Here is an 18,368-nt window from a genome sequence, read left to right as displayed (position 1 = left end):
GAAGCTGCAAAGGAAAAAGCAGTATAAGGAGTATCAGGCATATAAGCTGTATATGGCATATAAGGCTATTATCTTCAATGTGAATTGCTGCCCATATAAGACCATGAGGGCAGCCATTAAGAAGGATATTAGGGAAGCTAAAAGGCAATTAGAGAAGAATACTGCTGATAAGGCAAAAAATGACCCAAAGAGATTCTTTTAATATTTCAGTAGTAAAAGATCAGTCAAGGAGGAGGTGACGTATCCATCCATCCATCCATTATCCAACCCGCTATATCTTAATTACAGGGTCAGAGTGGTTTGCCAAACCCAGCCAACACAGGGCACAAGGCAGGAAACAAATCCTGGGCAGGGTGCCAGCCCACTGCAAGGAACGCACAAACACACTATGGACAATTTAGAATTGCCAATGCACCTAACCTGCATGTCTTTGGACTGTAGGAGGAAACCGGAGTACCCAGAGGAAAACCATGCAGACATAGGGAGAACATGCAAAATCCACGCAGGGAGGACCCGGGAAGCAAACCCAGGTCACCTAACTGCGAGGCAGCAGCGTTACCCACTGCGCCACCATGCCGCCCCGGAGGTGAAGTAGTAAAGGGGAATTAAAATATACACATAGTGAAAAACCAAATGCTCTAAAGTTGACTACTAAGGAGGTACCAAGTGATTTGGAAATGGTAGAGGGAGAAGTATTGCTGGTGTACTGCTCAGATTAAACAAATTACCAATACTATATAATATTTATCCCCTAGTGCCTAAGAAAGTTAGTGAGTGCTTATATAAACCCTTGACACATATCTTTAGGAAGTCACTACACACTGGGGACATCCTATGGGCTAGAAAATGACAAATAGTATCTTTTTATATAAAAAAGTTGATCAGGAAGATCCAAGTAATTATAGGCCATTAAGCTTAATGCGCATCACAGGAAAAATAATGAAAGGAATTCTTAAGGATAAGATTAAACAACACATGGCAAGTACTGGAGTTTTACTATACAGTCAGTATTGGTTCAGAAGAGGGAGGTTATGTTTTACTAACAAGCTGGAATTCTATGAGAAAGCTACCAAAGATTATGATCAGAGTGGTGCATATGACATTGTTTATCTTGACATTTAGAAAACACTTCATATATTCCCACATGAGAGTTTAGGTATCAAACTAAAAGAGGTGGGAGTTCAGAGTGTAGTGTGTGGATGGGTGCAGAGTTGACTAAAACACAGGAAGCAGGGGTTATGGTGTGAGAAACGTTATCAGAATTGGCTGTTGTTAAGAGTGGTGTCCCGTAGGGGTCAGTACCAGGGTAACCCTGCAATTTTTAATATATTGAAATGATTTGCATGGAAGTATAAATAATAAGCTGGTTAAGTTTGCAAATGATACCAAGCTAGGTGGATTGGCAGATATTCTAGAATTCATTAAATCTTTACCGAGAGATTTGGACAGATATAAAGTAAAAACGTTTGATTTCAATACAAAATGGGAGGTTTGAAAATTGAAACTACTGCTTATGAGATGGATTGAGAAGTAGTGGACTCATCACTAACAACTTCCAGACAATTTTCAGAAGCCATTAAGAAGACTAACAGAATGTTAGAGTATATAGCATGATGTGTGCAGTACAAGTCAAAAGAAGCTGTGCTAAAGCTTTATAACGCACTTTTGAGGCCTTAGCTGGAGTACTATGTGTAGCGTTGGTCTCCAATATAGAAAAAAGAACATAGCAGAGTCAGAAGTAGTCTACAGAAGAGAGACTATGCTGATTCCAGGACTGCAGGGGATGAATTAGGAGGAAAGATTTAAAAAGCAGAGCCTATTCAGTTTAAGAAAATGAATTTTAAGAGGTGACATGTCTGAAGAGTTTAAAGGTTTGAATGGAATTAGTACAGTGAATTGAAATTGTTACTTTAAAATGAGTTTCCACAAGAACATGTGGGCAGAGGTGGAAATTTGTTGCACAAACATTGGGAATTTTTTCTTCACACAGTGGCACATGGAATAAGTAATCAAGTAGTGTGGTAGGCAGTAGAACTTTATGGACCGACAAAATTAGACTTGATGTTAATTTTATAGAAATATGTGCATAGGACTGGTGAGCTTTGCTGATCTGATTTGCCTGTTCTAAAATTTTCCAATGTTCTAATGTTCGACCCTTTGAAAATCCATGTAGACATGGGAACTGCAAACATGGAGTGACAGGACTAGTTTTCACACTTAGTGTCCTATTGCTGTGACAACAGTGTTAATGACAGTGCCTATGAAACAGTTTCAGTAAAATTACATTTAGTCAGTCATCGTCCAACCCACTATATCCTAACACAGGGTCACAGAGATCTTCTGGAGCCAATCCCAGCCAGCACAGGGCACAAGGCAGGAGCAAATCCTCAGGCAGGACGCCAGCCCACTGCAGGGCACACACACACACACACACACCAAGCACACACTTGGGACAATTTAGAATCGCCAATGCATCTAACCTGCATGTCTTTGGACTGTGGGAGGAAACCAGAGCACCTGGAGAAAACCCACGCAGACATGAGGAGAACATGCAAACTCCACACATGGAGGACCCAGGATTACTAATATTAATTTATCATTAGCAAATGGAATTTGCTTTGGCACCACTCACGATATACATTAGACAACATTACCCAATATAAAATTAGACAACAGGAAAAACACAGAACAATAAACAACATCTACACTCATTAATCACACACTGTGTAACATTTTACCATTGTATTCTGAAACATGCCAGTGGACTATGTTTAAGGCAAAAAGTCTTGCAACCTCCTGTTCTGAAACAAAAGTGTTCTATAGTGTTTTATAGAAAGAAGGAACTCAGATAGGAAGCTGGTTGTTGACTTCTTACTAATTCTTTATTTCTGTGCTTCTAAACCATATACCTTTCCTCTTTCCTCATTTATGCCTTACTATCATGGACTGGTTAATACTTGTGTTTCAGCTTTTTCAGTTTGTACATTTGTGTTTTAAAGATAAAGATCTCAAGATGTAACATTATTGGGAAACAGACTGCATTTTCTAGTGGTTCCCTCAAAATTGACTGTATAGATTCTCCTTCATGCCCTGCGGTGGGCTGGTGCCCTGCCTGGGGATTTGTTCCTGCCTTGCGCCCTGTGTTGGATGGGATTGGCTGCAGCAGACACCCTGTAGTTGGGATATAGCGGGTTCGATAATGGATGGATGGATGGATTCTCCTTCAAAAAGATTAATTCCTTGTCTTTTCTTTTTTCCACATATCAAGGCACAGTCCACAACAGATTGCATCCAACATATAATTTTAAATGTAATAAGATGTTATATTTATGAGATCAGATTTATTTGGATTCTGAAATGAGCTGAAACAACCACTCTTATATTTCAGACTCTATGCCTGACCTCTTGGGATGTACATATACTGTATTTACAAGTTGTAATTTCACAAGATACATTATGAATGACCTTAGACAGTCAAATCTACATCCTATTAATGGAGATTGCTCAGTTCAGAATGCTGTCCCAGATTTGTTTCTGTCCAAGCTTATATAGTCAGGGACACTTAAGTCATGTCATCAATGGCAATAATGATGGATTTCCTTCTTTCACCAAAACTGGAAGTTAACCATCTTTCCCAGGTTTAGATTCTCATTTGGTATTAGAAATAGAACTAGATAAGAAATGACATAATTTTTATTGCAGACCATCATTGGTATGGTAGTCTGTTACTACTGGGATCCTTCTTGGTCATCTCAAACAGCATGTTTGGAGTTATCTGAAGTTCCTAATCCTTTCGCCTGGTTTTTCCCACTGTGCCTCCATCTTGGATCTTAGGGAAGGCAAATCAACCTGTGTCATTAGTTGGCAATTCATTTAAGTGAGGATCATTTATATTCAGAGGGGAAGAAGATTGTGGTACTATTGACTAAGATGAGAAAAAGGTATACAGTATTTAAAATATATTAAGTAAAAATTATTTAAACATTAGAATATGCTGAAACAAAGATAAAAGTCAGAAACAACAACATAATAATGCTTTCTTTTCAGAACTAGGATAACAATTTTTAGTTTCGAAGGATTTTTTTGAAAAGCATGGCAAATCAATGTCATTATGTAATACTATGTGAGAAATACAGAAAGAAATTAGAAGAAAACAAAGATTTAATTAAGATATAAGATTGTATTGGGAGTTGCATAAGAACTATATTATCTTAATAAAAGAGATGTATCATATTTTGTGACAAGTTTACCTGATCCATCATATGTAACTTTTAGTTTTAAAATTTTCCTGTTTCAAATCATACCCAATATGACTAAATTGTTATGAAATGAAACATAGTCTAAGATCCTTTCGTCTGAGGAGATATTAGGCTATATCCGAGCAATTTAACAAAGACCAAAATATTAAACAGTCTATAGAGAGGGTTTTCTCTAGAACAGTATTTTCCAACCTTGGTCCTGTGGACCCCTGTGACTGCAGGTTTTTGTTCCAATCAGTGACAACACCTGATAAAACTGATCTTATTTAATTAGCTGGTATTATTTTTCTTTTATTCTACATTTAGAAAAGCAAAGCAGCATAATTTTTACATTTATTGGAGACACTTAGAAATATTCCTGCTTTTGCTATAGATTTAAACACTTAACTCTCTTTTGATGATTTCATTATATTTTGCCCTTTTTCTGTACAGTTTTCCCCCTTCGTTGTATCTTATTAATGACAATTAAAAATGAGCAGAGCAGACATGCTGGAAAACAACACGGAATCTTGAAAGGCTGCAACTACTTTAGCATCAGACCCACTAATTAGTAAATAATGGATTAATTAAACAATTAGAACACCTGGAAAAGTAGAATGAAAATCAAGATGAAAATATTGTTAAAAAGAAAAAATACATCATTCCCATATAACTGCTTTGTACATTTTAATATACAAATATATATTTGTATATTAAAATATATAATATATATTTTTTACCAAACGTAGTTTTCTAATCTCAATATTGTTCCCAAACCACAGAACTTGGGAAATAACACATCACTTAATTAGCCCAGAAGTCCAATTAAAAACAGAAGCTGATTGAAACAAAAACCTGCAGCCACAGGGGGGCCACAGGACCGAGGTTGGGAAACACTGCTCTAAAATAATGCCTAAGAAGGTGTTGAGTTTAGTTTTTCTTTTCAGAGATCATATACCATTATTAAAGTTCCCACATCCCATATCTAAATTTAGAAAACCTGAAACAGACGTCAATACAATTAGATTAGTGACATACAATTATTTAAAAATATAACAGATATCTAGTTAATAGTTGTGGGATGCAAACTATTTAAATTAAATATATATAATTAATGACAAACTAAACAGTTATACATATTTTGCTGTGTCATTTATCTAGAGACATTAACAATATTTAGTTAAGGGTGTGTGTTATATATATTTGAATGTTTATTAATAGTTAAGCATGCCACTTAAAGGGTTACTACATAATTCACCACTTTTCTTTTAATAAATTATTAGGCAGCACTTTGTGAGCAATTCAGCCATTAGTGAGTTCCCAAATGCAATGTAAAAGCTCATCAGTGCATTTAGACTCTAAGCACACATGTTTGTTCTCAAGCATAAAATATATGTGTGAAGAAAAGAGGCACAGATAGAATGAATGAAACTATTTAAAGTAAATGTGGGCTTACTTCACGTTAAAAAATGTACTTTCTATTTGCAAGATATACTGCATTGCTTTGATGAAGCTACTAGTAATTCACTAGTCTGCTTACACATAAAGGAGTTGAAATTGTGCTGCATGTTCTCCCATGTTTTCCACCCACTTTCTGCACGTAAGGGTGTGGTGTTTTTTTTTTTTTTATTTTTTTTTGAAGTCTCCAAGCTGACCCTGTGTGCTCTAAGATGAACTGGTGTCCCTGTCTGGGTTGATAGCTTTATGCACAGTGTTGCTGGGTTAGACACTAGCTCTTTGCATTCCTGAAGTTCATAAGCAGATAAGAAAATAAATTGACAATAAACCCAAATTAAGCCAAAAGGAAACCGATAGAGTAAAAGTGCATAAGAAATAATAGTTGAGAAACCAAAGGAAAAAAAAATGTACCTGTAAGGATATGTTAACTTTCGTCTTACCAATCAACATTTTCTTACAAGTGATGTGCTAATGATGGGAAGAACAGTAACCTATGGATAATGTTAAATGATCTGGAACATTACATTTTTGCTGCTGTTTAGTCAGCAAGTCATCCTTTCAGGTAAATAAAAAATGCAATTTTGCACTTGCATTTTATAACCCATAAAACCCAACATATGGTCACAGCAGAAATTAAGACATCAAAAGATTCAAGAAGCACAGCCAATTACTAGGCCACTTGTTGTCATTTTTTTCCCTCAAACTCAAAAACATGCAGGTTATCATGTGTATCCCACATGAATCATGTGTATTTCATAAATGGTTCATTTTTACTGCACATTTATTCTTAAAGTCATTTTTCTTGCACAGAGCATTAAAAACAACACATTATAAGAGAGTGAAAGGATCTTACAACAGAGAGATGCTGCATGAATGAATTATTGAATGAAGAACAAAAAAGATAAAAGTGCTTCTAACCATAAAAGTAAGCCCTGCTATTAACAATGCCTTAGTAGAATATGTGATGAACTGTTCTCAGTACAGAAGCAGATAATTCTTGAGGTCCTCCAACAGACAATATAGGCCTATATATTTTATACTTCTGCAGCTGCAACTACCAAATCCATTGCAGACACCCTGTCAGATTTCCTGAAGTCAGTTAGAAAATTTCTACAAATTAAATCAAGGCTATGCAGCAGCTGGGGAAGCATATTAAAGTGGTTGATCTAGCTGCTTACTGTAAGTACTGTATGAATGCCTAAACTAAATGCTTCAGTTTGTTTTAATAGTAATTTTAGGAAGCTTAATTATATTGTAAAGCCTGCTGCCTGTACTGTGCCACAAAGAGATAAACTAATAGAAAGGCTGGCAAATGCTCACTGTACTACTACTTTTAATTTTGCCATTGGACGTTGGCCAACGTGTCTGACAATGGAGGGCAGGGCTGCTACAACATTTGATCTGTTGAACTAACATTGGACAAAAATTGTAGCAATCTGAGAAAGGCCTGATCCCCTCAATAAAGGACATTTTAATTCACCTTTTTATCTTATTGACCACTACACATGCTTTTTCCTAAAGCTTGACATCCATTGTTAAGATTTTTGGGGCTTTACACTAATATACGATTAAAAGCGTAACGTGGTTTAGTAAACATCTAAAGCACTAGCTCCCTGATGCCACCTATTCGTTTGGTCAAACTTTTCCAATGTCCCTTACTTAAATGCCTGTCGAGTAATAAGTACCAAGGTACTCCTTAAACCGAATATGCCACACTTTCCTTTAGTTGCTGTTTACCCCTGCTTACATTTGCAATGGATCCCCTGATATTTCTTTTACCATACACACCTTCCCAAGTTCTGTTCTGGTAACTAGGCTAAACTCTTTAAAAGTAATAGCAGAAATAAAGGATATTGGCTAAGCTACCTGGTGTCATGAGCTATGCCTTTCACCTGCTGTATCTCTGCTCTATAATGTTCCTCTCCCTTGCACCTCCTTGAGATCCAATCAACCTATAATAAACGTAACATATGAATCAGAAAAAAATCCATTTTAATTGTTAATAAATGACAAGCTAAGCAAACTAAACTCAATCACATCTGTCCTATTAACAGAGGAAATGCACTCTTGCTTCTTTCATCAAGCAAATAAAGACAAAGAATTTCCAAACTGAAACATGTGTAAAGATGTCAAATTGAAATTCCAACAGCAGGTACAATTTCATGTCATGTAAGATTTTATACTTTACAATCCACTGTAGTCATTCACAATAACTGCCAGCAAGGTTTACCATTGTAGTACTAACTGTATAATATACATAATAGTGCACTAGTTGTAATGTAAAACATTCAAGACAATCAAAGCTCAGTAAGGAAAAAGAAGTTAGAGTACCAGCAAAAGCATAGCTACACTCATGTAATGAGATGTGTAAAAGAAGTAGTCTCAACAAATGAAAAAAGGTTTGGGGCACCCACCCATATATTGTCCCTGGCTGCAAAACGGTATTGAAAACAGGAATGATCTGTTTGGTTTGAGTTCCAAGACTGAACTGATGAGGTTTTGGAAAATGGTGGCTTTATAAGCCATGAACTGCAAGTGATGTCATCTCGTCGGAGCCAGAAGCAACATCAGTCTGGTCGCCTGCACCGGAAGTGATGTTGGTCTGGGAGCCTGAGCCGTTGTGATGTTAAATCAGGCAGGTTTTCTCATATTTGGCCTGTAGAGTTAACAGAGGTACGTTTAGTAATTACCTCCACTTGGTCCACTGAGCTCCTTCATAGTCGCACGTGTTTCAGATGGTATTCCCTTTTTTTCAGGAACACCACAGTCTTAAATATATAAAAAAACAAGAATCCACTATCACAACTATTAATATAAAATGATGCAATGGGGTATTTCCAGCACTTCTTTTGTTTTCAGAATTGTCATCTTTTCAAAGCATTTACCTTAATTTTCAATATGCTTTTCCTATAGTGAGGATCCCGCTTAACAAGTTTTCAAAGAAGTCATCCAAATACTTTGTGCTGACATCTTTCCTTCCATTATGCTGGACAGCTGTGGTTAGGAGTCATCTGTCCCCTATTCACAGCATACCACAGCCAAATGAACAGAAGTGGCGAGCCTTATTCAAGTAATCTCACTGAAAAGACTTCCAGAATTACCTTCTGGGACATGTCCTTCTTGAGATAACTCCAGTCCTCCCCTGATAATAGAAAATAACATGTTCTAGAGTTTGTGGTTTACCTTGCTTTTTTCTCCAGTGGTTCCCTCGAAGGTTCAGCCTTATTCCTCATAGAAAGGCAAACTTTTGTTACTTGAAACAAAAAGTAGCAGCTGAAAGTAAAATTTCTGAGTTCTATGCTAAGCACTAGTGTTGACTTTCTGGACACATTATCAAACAGAAGGGCATTGGCTAAGAATTTTAATATAATTTTGTTACTTTAATAATGAGTTAGCTAATGCTACAAAATGCTGAGATATTTATAGGTTGCAGTATGCCCACAGTTGTTTAGGTTGAAAAGGACAAGTGTACAAAAACGAGCTTTTAAGAAAACATAAAAGTGTATTCTTTGTGCTTCTGCCTTGAGGTAAACTGGTCTTCTGTCCATGATTGGTTACCATTATGTGCTCCATGCTGATTGGTTAACTACAAGCTTATCCTATTAGCAATGGATAGTTGCATATTAAAATTATAGCCCTACTGTAACAAAAAATGCTTTCTGACGAATTATAACCCTAGATCAGAAGTGATATATATTAAAAAAGCTATTATTTTGAAATGTTGTCTGAATGTCTTTATAATGCCTCACTCTGACTGTGACTGCTCTTTTTACCTTTAGCCAAGTCATAAGATTTCTTTCTTTTTAGTAATTCTGTATGTTTTATGCTATAGTATTTATTGATTTTTTCATTGAATTTCTCCATTGTACAAATAAAGTACTATCTGTCTGTCTGTCTATCTATCTATCTATCTATCTATCTATCTATCTATCTATCTATCCTAACTGATGGGTACACTGTAGCACCAAGGGTTTGTGTCTGATTTCATCTATGTCACATTCTTTGTGGAAAAGGCATGTTCTCCCAATGTTCACATTGTTTTCTTCTGGTCCCTGTTTTCTGAGGCATCCCTAAGATGTTAAGCTAACTGCTCTTGTATGCATAAACAAGAGTTTATGCATAACAGTGCATTAATGCTACCAGGATAGGCTCTGGCTTCCTATATCTTATCAATAAAACAGGTTCAGAAAATGGATGAATTAGTAGATGGGTTCATGGGCTGGACTGATCATTCATAAGGCTTTAAATTAATCACCCCCAATCTGCATTAGAAAAAGAAGGAGAAGGGGAAGAAAGGAGGCATACTTAGCGGGGTGAACATCTTTCTTTTAATAAGACTTCTTGCGCAGACGGAGAAAGGTCTGAGAGACAACAGACTTTGTCACAATGCATAATCATGAAGATGAAAGCTGTAATACTCGCTGGAGGGGCAAAACACATCTATGTAATTATTTTCTGAATTATTCCAGTTGCGGGTCACAAGGACTAATGGCCTACTCTGAAAGAAGTGGGCTAAAGTTAGGAACCAAACCTGAAATGGGAACCAATCCAATGGATGCTCAATATGATGCATCCATCATAAACGAGTGGTGCCATGTTGTACATTGGTCAGACATGTTTCCATATGCCAGAACTTAACTAGAAGGTTAATAACCTAGGTAGTTAAACAAGTGAAAAAAAAATCCACCTTAAAAAGTGTGTGTCGGTCTTTGTGCCCATTCAGTTGCTATGTCTCTGTTATTCCAAAAGGTGGCACATCACAAACATTTTAGTAATAAAATGCATTGCATTCATTCTTCCAATAGATGGTGTATCACAAACATCATCACTGCTTTTACATAAGCACTGCTTTTTCCCATACCAAATGGCATATAACAGAAACATACTTATGTGACATACACTGCAAACGTTAACACTGAGGTCACGTTTATTACTTAGATTTTGTCCCATCTTGACAGGTAGCACAACTGGTAAAATAAATGAATGCAAGAGTTGTAATTTATGATAAGCTACACAGTATATGGCCTAATGGAATTTATAGAAGCAAATGTAGCTCACTGAAGCAAGATACCAAGTCTTTAAAATAAACAAGGAGAGAGTCCATAGTACATCTGATAACAAAACAAGCACAGATATTTGGTTACCAATCTCTCATAAACATATAAGCACAAACAACAGTATATACTGAATTCACTACCTGGAATGTAACTTCCAGCATTGCCGATCAATCAAACTTGAGAAATGTCCATGGGGGGTACAACTTCCTTTTAGAGAAAACAAATAAAGCATATAAACTGCAATTCATTAAATGAATAATGTAATCACTGAGTTTGCATATGCTTGGCTCAAAAACATTTTTTGAGTTTTTTTCAAAGGATTTTTAATTAGCTCACAGTAAATTACCTTGGCCGGCTACCCAAATGGATAAAGCAGGTATGACCGAACATCAATACCAAGTTTTCCTAAATGGATTAACTTCAGCAATATAGCAAGTAATTAACTTCTTTAATGAGTATTATTAAGATAAACCCATAAAGATAAGTCATATTAATATTTTACTTGGCGCAGCAAAAACAAAACACCTCAGAGGTTTGTTTTAGTTTGATGACTGCAGACAATAAGTTAATAGACCCTCCAATGGTTATAACCTATAAAGTGAAACAGAATAAAGTGGATGAATCAGCAGTGCTCACCCCAGGTTCCCCTTACTCTCTAAATTTAAAACTGTTGTAGATTAAGCAGTCATTACTGTTCCATTAATTTCCTGATTAGACGTAACCGTGTTGAAATCACGCATAACTTGCAGCATTGATGATTTCTCCTGTGGAAATGTATTCAGAGTTTATTGCAAGTACTTCTAACAGAAAAATCTAGAATTTTCACACTTCAAACAGCAACAGTTTCATAAATTGGTAGGCCTCATTTCTGTTACATTTTTTTAATAAATCACTTGATTGCAAAAGCATTCACATCTGACTTTCCTATATGAATCAGCTTGTGGTGTCATTATGCATTCACTGTAATGAAATTATATGCTTTAACTGATGATGCCAGACCACATTAGATGTATTACCTAATAGCACTGAGCAAATCCAATTGCTTTATTGATCAAGCACTTTATGAGCTTACGGTATTAAAGCTTGACCCCTATTTCATTTTGAAAATCATATCCACAAGAGAAAATAATCTTTATTATGTCACTACTGCAGTAATAGAATCGAAGTCAAGTGAAAGGGAATCTGATTCCAGCCAAAAAGCAATGGTTCAGAATATTTCTCTAGCATAATTAAATTGTAATTGATAAATCTGAGCATGTTATTTTATTTAACAGGATGAGGGGTGGAGTGGAATCTTTAAAATATCAAATAAATATGCTTGACCTGAGCATGAGAAGGATTGGAGTGCTGATAACATTTGAGCCCTGAGTTAGGGAATTTGAAAACCATCTCCTAAGCTGACTCTCTTTTCTTACAAAGGCACAAAAAAAAAAAAAACATTTTCAGGTTAATGTGTCTCTTGCAAAGTACTGATTTTTGCTTAATAGCAGAATATTTTTTCGGTTCCCATTCCTTTATACTGACAACTGCATGAGCATAGCTGATGTCACTTTCTTATACTGTATACATCTGTCATCTGATGTTGGATTTAAGGTATGATGCTCTATTCTAACATCTGTTATTTGTACTATTGACACTAGTCTGAATCTAATTGTGCAGTGTGTTCATGACAGTGTGCTTGAACCTAAATTTTAACCAGAAGAAAACAACTACAGAAAATGGGACAGTGGAGATAAAACAAATTTATTCCTGCTACAGCTTATTTTTAGTGTGTGGCTAAGACAGTTCAGCAAAGGTCATTGAAATTTTCCATTCAGGTATTTAGTAACCTCACACTTTGTTTCATTGTAGGGTTTAAAAAGTAAACACAAATGTAATGTTTTTCTCATTTTACTCAAGTCCTGGATGTGTTATTGTATTCATTTATTTTTACTGTAATAAGAAGGTACATTTCAACTTTTGTCAGTATGCTACTCTTCTTTTATGTCAGGATTTTTTTTGTTTGCATAGTTCTCTTTTGCATCCACTCTGTACTTTTTGCTGTCTGTTTCTGTTTGCCAGTGATTTAATTTTGTCTCCTTTTTTGCTCACTTTAGTTTATTACCTTTTTCTTTTTCGTTTAGATATATTTTTACATCCTGATTTGTTTCTATGCATGTTGATTTATACCTGTATATCTACAGTATAATTGTTTCAAGTTGAAGTATTTGCTGGCATATTTTGCCTTTCAAAGCCTCCACAAAGTTCCAGAAAAAAAAAATTATGAGAAATACCTTAGCAAAGAGCCATCATTATATTTTAGCCACAGTTCCTTCCTGACTGTGGTTCCTTTTTTGGTTCATTTTTGTGTTGTTTATTTAAGTCAATGATACTTTTTGTCATCTATCTGCTTTATTCTTTATGCCTGAGTTATGTTCCATGTGTTTTGCGGGATTATCCCCCAAGAGGCTTGGCCACCTACCCATCAAAAGAATGGCCTCAGCCCTAGAAAGGCGCGGGCAGCCCACAGTTCCATGAAATTCATCTGAATACACTAATGGTTTGGTGAGTTCTTTTGATTTCTGTGTAATTTCCTGTATTTTTGAACCTTTCCTCTGTTTTTCTGACTTCGCCTTGGATTACTGTTTTGGGATTTTATTCACCTCGGATTGCCTTTGCCTTTTCAGGCAAGTTCTTTTTTTTGTCTTTTTGTGCTCCATTATACTTTCTTTTTTTATGGCTGAATTCCTTTAAGTGAACACGGCAAGAAAAATGTAGGTAAGTATGAAAATGGTTATTAACTTAATTAGAAAGTAGTAAAGCAAAACTGCATCATTATGCAAATATAAAATATTATTCAAGATAAAAAGTAATGATTTAAAACATTCACTTTTTTTGTGCATAAATGACATTGTTTGGATCCACATCCAATGATTTCATTATTTTACAGTTTTTCATTTCTGTCTTTTAACAAGGTGCCACATATTTGTAACTCTCTAAAATCTTTATTGTAGTCTTTCAGTATCTAACATTTGAATGGGGTTAAGTAGTATCTACTTGGGAATTTCCTTTGAAAGATGATGACTTCTTTCATTAAATAAACAGCCTTCTGAGAAGGCCACTTTCCAAAGGAGAACTTTATGGGAACCTTCCTAGATAGTTAACCAGAACATACTGATGACTTGTAGCTGGCATTACAAGCACTCCATCTGTATCTCTCTGTATCATTTTATACTATGAGAAGATATTACGATAGGTAAGGAAGGCTTTTATTATCCTAGAGGGAAATTACTCAAACTCAAGCCTCATGTGGTTTGTTTTGGGAAGAAATGGTTGACAGTTTGGGCACGTTCTGCAGCAGCGAATCATGTTCAAAGCCTGAGAAATTCATGAAACAGCTATTCAGCAATGATATCATTTCAAATAATGACTTCCAAAGATCTGTGACTATAATAGTTTTGCTTTCATTCTGCCTTGGAATTTCTTAATCACATCTTGCTATTATATATATTTCTTTCTACAAGGATTTTTATAGCATTTTTAATTTACTCAGTAAGCACATACTCTGTTATGTCTTTGTTATCAGGGTTTACATTTTATTGCTCTTCCAAAGTATAGCTTCGATGAAAGATGTCAGAGTGGCAGGACATTATCAAAGCCCCTCCAAAATTTTAAGAACACCTGACCCTGATGAAGAGCAAAATACCTCTGTGCCTTATCTGATAGTTTTAATCCCCAATAAATGAAAATTTTTAGTGTAAAAATATCTCCAGCAAAGATGGTGAAATAGATAGGTATTGGTAAACACTTTTATTACAGGATTACTTTGCTGCTAGCTGAAGGGTTGAGATACACAGAATAAATTGCATTTTGCTATCACTTGGAGGCTATGAAGTGTCTGATTCATGTGTCTGCTTCAAAGTTCACTCTGTTTTTAAATCTGCACAGGAACAAAACTTGGATTGCATGGCTGAGAATTTTCCACCTTGCCAATGATATGGCATGTGAGTAGAAAATGTCATCTTAAAATGAAGGTCTAGGTCTAAAACAGTGTCAGATATAATGGCATAGCAAACCATTTTGGGGAGAACCCAAGCAGCCTTATTTTTATATCTGCTTAATGTATTTATAGGGTCATGGAGGAGCCACAGTCTATCCTGGCAGCACTGGGCCCATGAATATGCCCTGGGCAGAGTGGCTAGCTATCATAGGGTATATTTACTCAAACATCCTAACTGACATATAACAGTTTAGTGGTGCCAATTAATATGAAGGAAGAAAAATACAGTCCAGAAAAAAAAAAAACATACAGACTTCCAGTGACTGCTTCACGATTCTCAGAATCTATGAAATAATGTCACTTGCGGAAATTCTCAGATGATTCTTCCCTTATGGGGTGTTTTAATAAAGGAGATAAGACAGAGTATAGAAGTCAGGTGGAGAACTTGGCTTCTTGGTGCAAAGAGAATTGTCTGCATCTTAAGAGAAACTAAGGAACTGGCTAGTCACTTTCACCATAACAGAAAGCCTCTATGTCTTGTCACTGTTAAAGGAACTGAGGTAGAGCTGGTCCACTCCTACAAGTACTTAGGGGTCCTCATTAATGACAGGTGGACTGGTCTCAGAACACAGAGGAACTGTATAAGAAAGGGCAGAGCAGGCTGTTTTCCCTTAAGGGAGCCTGTGTTCCTTTAACATGGGAAGTGATATTCTTTATATCTTCTATAACTATGATGGTCAGTATAATTTTCTACACTGTGGTGAGTTGGGCTGTTAACATCACTTTAAGAGAGGTCCACTGAATCAACTAGCAAATTAAAAGTGTAGGCTCAATTATAGGATGCACTCTAGACCCCCTGGAGGTAGAAGCAAAGGACAGAATTAAAAGAAAACTGAGTGTCACTATGAACAATGCTACACAACCTCTACATGGCACACTAACACACTAAATTTAGTTGCATGGTTCATAGCTGCCTTGAGTTATATATTTTACAGATGGACAAAATTATTTTTACTAGGGTCTAATATTAAGAACAAAGCAAAATATGCCACTGCAATGACTTTACAAAGTTTTGAGCAGTGAGAAAAGAACAAGAAGTCCACAGCTACTTACAGGAGTGGCAGGAATTTATTCAATTAAGTCCTGTATTGAGTATTCTTCACAAGACTGAGCAGTGGAGTAGGATGGGCTGTCGAACGGGTTTCCAGCTTTAAATTCCTGGGGATACATATCTCGGAGAACCTGTCATGGACAAACAACACCTCCAGCCTGGTCAAGAAGGCCCATCAGCGCCTCTTCTTCTTGAGGATACTGAAGAAAAGCCAACTATCTGCTGTCATACTGGGCAACTTCTACCACTGTGCAATAGAGAGCATCCTGACTAACTGTATTACAGCCTGGTATGGGAATTGCTCTGTTGCTGACCGCAAGGCACTGCAGCGGGTGGTGAAAACTGCACAACGCATCATAGGGACTCCACTTCCGGTCATTGAGGACATTCACAAGAAGAGATGTTTACACCGAGCTTGTTGCATTCTTAAGGACTCCTCTCATCCAGCCAACAAACTCTTCCAGCTCCTCCCCTTCAGAAGGCGCTACAAGAGCCTTCCATCTAAAACCAGCAGGTTTAGGAACAGCTTCTTCCCCACAGCGGTCACACTTCTGAACTCAGTCCCCCGTTGAACCTTCACATCCACACACTTAATCCTCTACACTACTCCTCTTCCCTTCCTTGTACATATCTGTACATACCTGTGCACACACAGCACACCTGTACATTGTACATCATATATCATACATTGTACATCTGTATATATTACAATACTCATAGTATTACAGCACATACATATCACATGTGTATATTGTACATCTGTGTATATATATAATAGTACTTATATTATTACTGCACATACATAACACACCTGTATGTTGTACATCTGTATGTATATATATATATATATATATATATATATATATATATATATATATATAGTACTTATAGTATTATAGTACATACAAATACATGTATAGGTACATAAATGTATATTGTAAAATATGTATATTTGCCATCCGCATTTAGAACATTTGTATATCTATTTATATATATCTATATATCTATTCCCATCTTCACTGTGCTCTTAACAGTACATATCGTATTTAGCTGTATATATCGCATTTAACTGTAAATATCGTATTTAACTGTACATAATATGCACATATTATATTTATTGTACTTCTGCTCTTTGCACTTCTGATTAGATGCTAAACTGAATCTCGTTGCCCTGTATTTATACATGTGTAATGACAATAAAGTGAATCTAATCTAATCTAATCTAATTACTTACAAAAATAACATTCAAGCCAAAATAATTTATGATTTTTAGCAGCAAGACGTTATTTCATTCAGTACATGGCAAAATAATACTGTGCTGAGAATTATTCAAGGCTTAGCACTGTAATGTGGATCATTACACATTACCCTGAGTTTGACTCAGGTTTAACCATATTCACATAGAATACAGTGCCTAAGTCACACTCGGGGTAAATGCCTCTGAGGATAAGTATACTGTGGTTGAGAATTTAAGCAGAACATTTGTCTCCTTAAGGGAAATGTTCCATGTAAAACAGAAACAATTAAGATTGGAAGCATGGTGACACAATGGTAGTGCTGCTGCATCATGGATCCAGCACCAACCATTTGAATTCAGCTCCTCGCGTGTCGTTTGTTCATGTTCTCCCCATATCTGCATGGATTTTACTTCCATCTCTTAAAAGTAGTTCAGGTTAGGTTAATTGGTGACTCTAAATCAGGAATAATGTCAGTGTAATGAATTGGTAAAGCACAGTCACTCGATTAACATAATTTTTGGCTTCAGTAGAGTTTCATTAAGACTTGTTCCAAAGGAATGTGATTGTATGTATTTTATTTGAGGACAATATTAATTTTGTGTCATTTTATGTTAAGTGAATCATAATTCTATTTTGGAGTCTCATCAACTGGTTAATATGTTGCCAGGGATGGCCTAATAGGATGCACTATATAAATTTTGGCACAACGCCTCAATTTTTCACAGATTATGGATTTGATGATGAAAATTTTTTGTCTAGAGGGCTTAGTGTTTGATATTTGGGTTACGAGATTTGATTCTTAATCTTTGTGTTATGGTTACATTCTTAAGATTTTGGTAAAGAAATCTGGCAATTTCTGTTTCAGCTGTGCTTATGTTTACACGGCTAGCTTGTTGTTTTTGCTTGTAAAAATAAAGGTTCAGTGCTAGAAAAATTATTTTAGGGGCTGCCTTTTGAACTCCTTTTCTAGTCCATTTTAATAACAATGGTTGCTTAGTAAAACACTGTGTTTGTATTGGTGATGAATGGGGCCAGTTAGGAATCTGGTGGGACAAGCCCAAGCTGTTTTTGAGCTCCTGTAGTCAGTGAGTGTTGGTGTATCACTTTGTGTACCCTTCAATGGACTGGTGCCCTATCCAGGGTTGTTTCCTGTCCTAAGTGTAGTGCCCTGGCACCCCGGCAGCAACCCTGAACTGTATTAAGTGGATTAGAGAATGCATGTATGCACGAATGAATATTTTAAGCAGAGGTAGTCAAATGATTCTTCAGTATCATACATGCATCATA

This window comes from Polypterus senegalus, chromosome 4 (assembly GCF_016835505.1).
Source record: "Polypterus senegalus isolate Bchr_013 chromosome 4, ASM1683550v1, whole genome shotgun sequence".
Classification (NCBI taxonomy): Eukaryota; Metazoa; Chordata; class Cladistia; order Polypteriformes; family Polypteridae; genus Polypterus; species Polypterus senegalus.
This window is presented reverse-complemented; position numbering follows the sequence as displayed.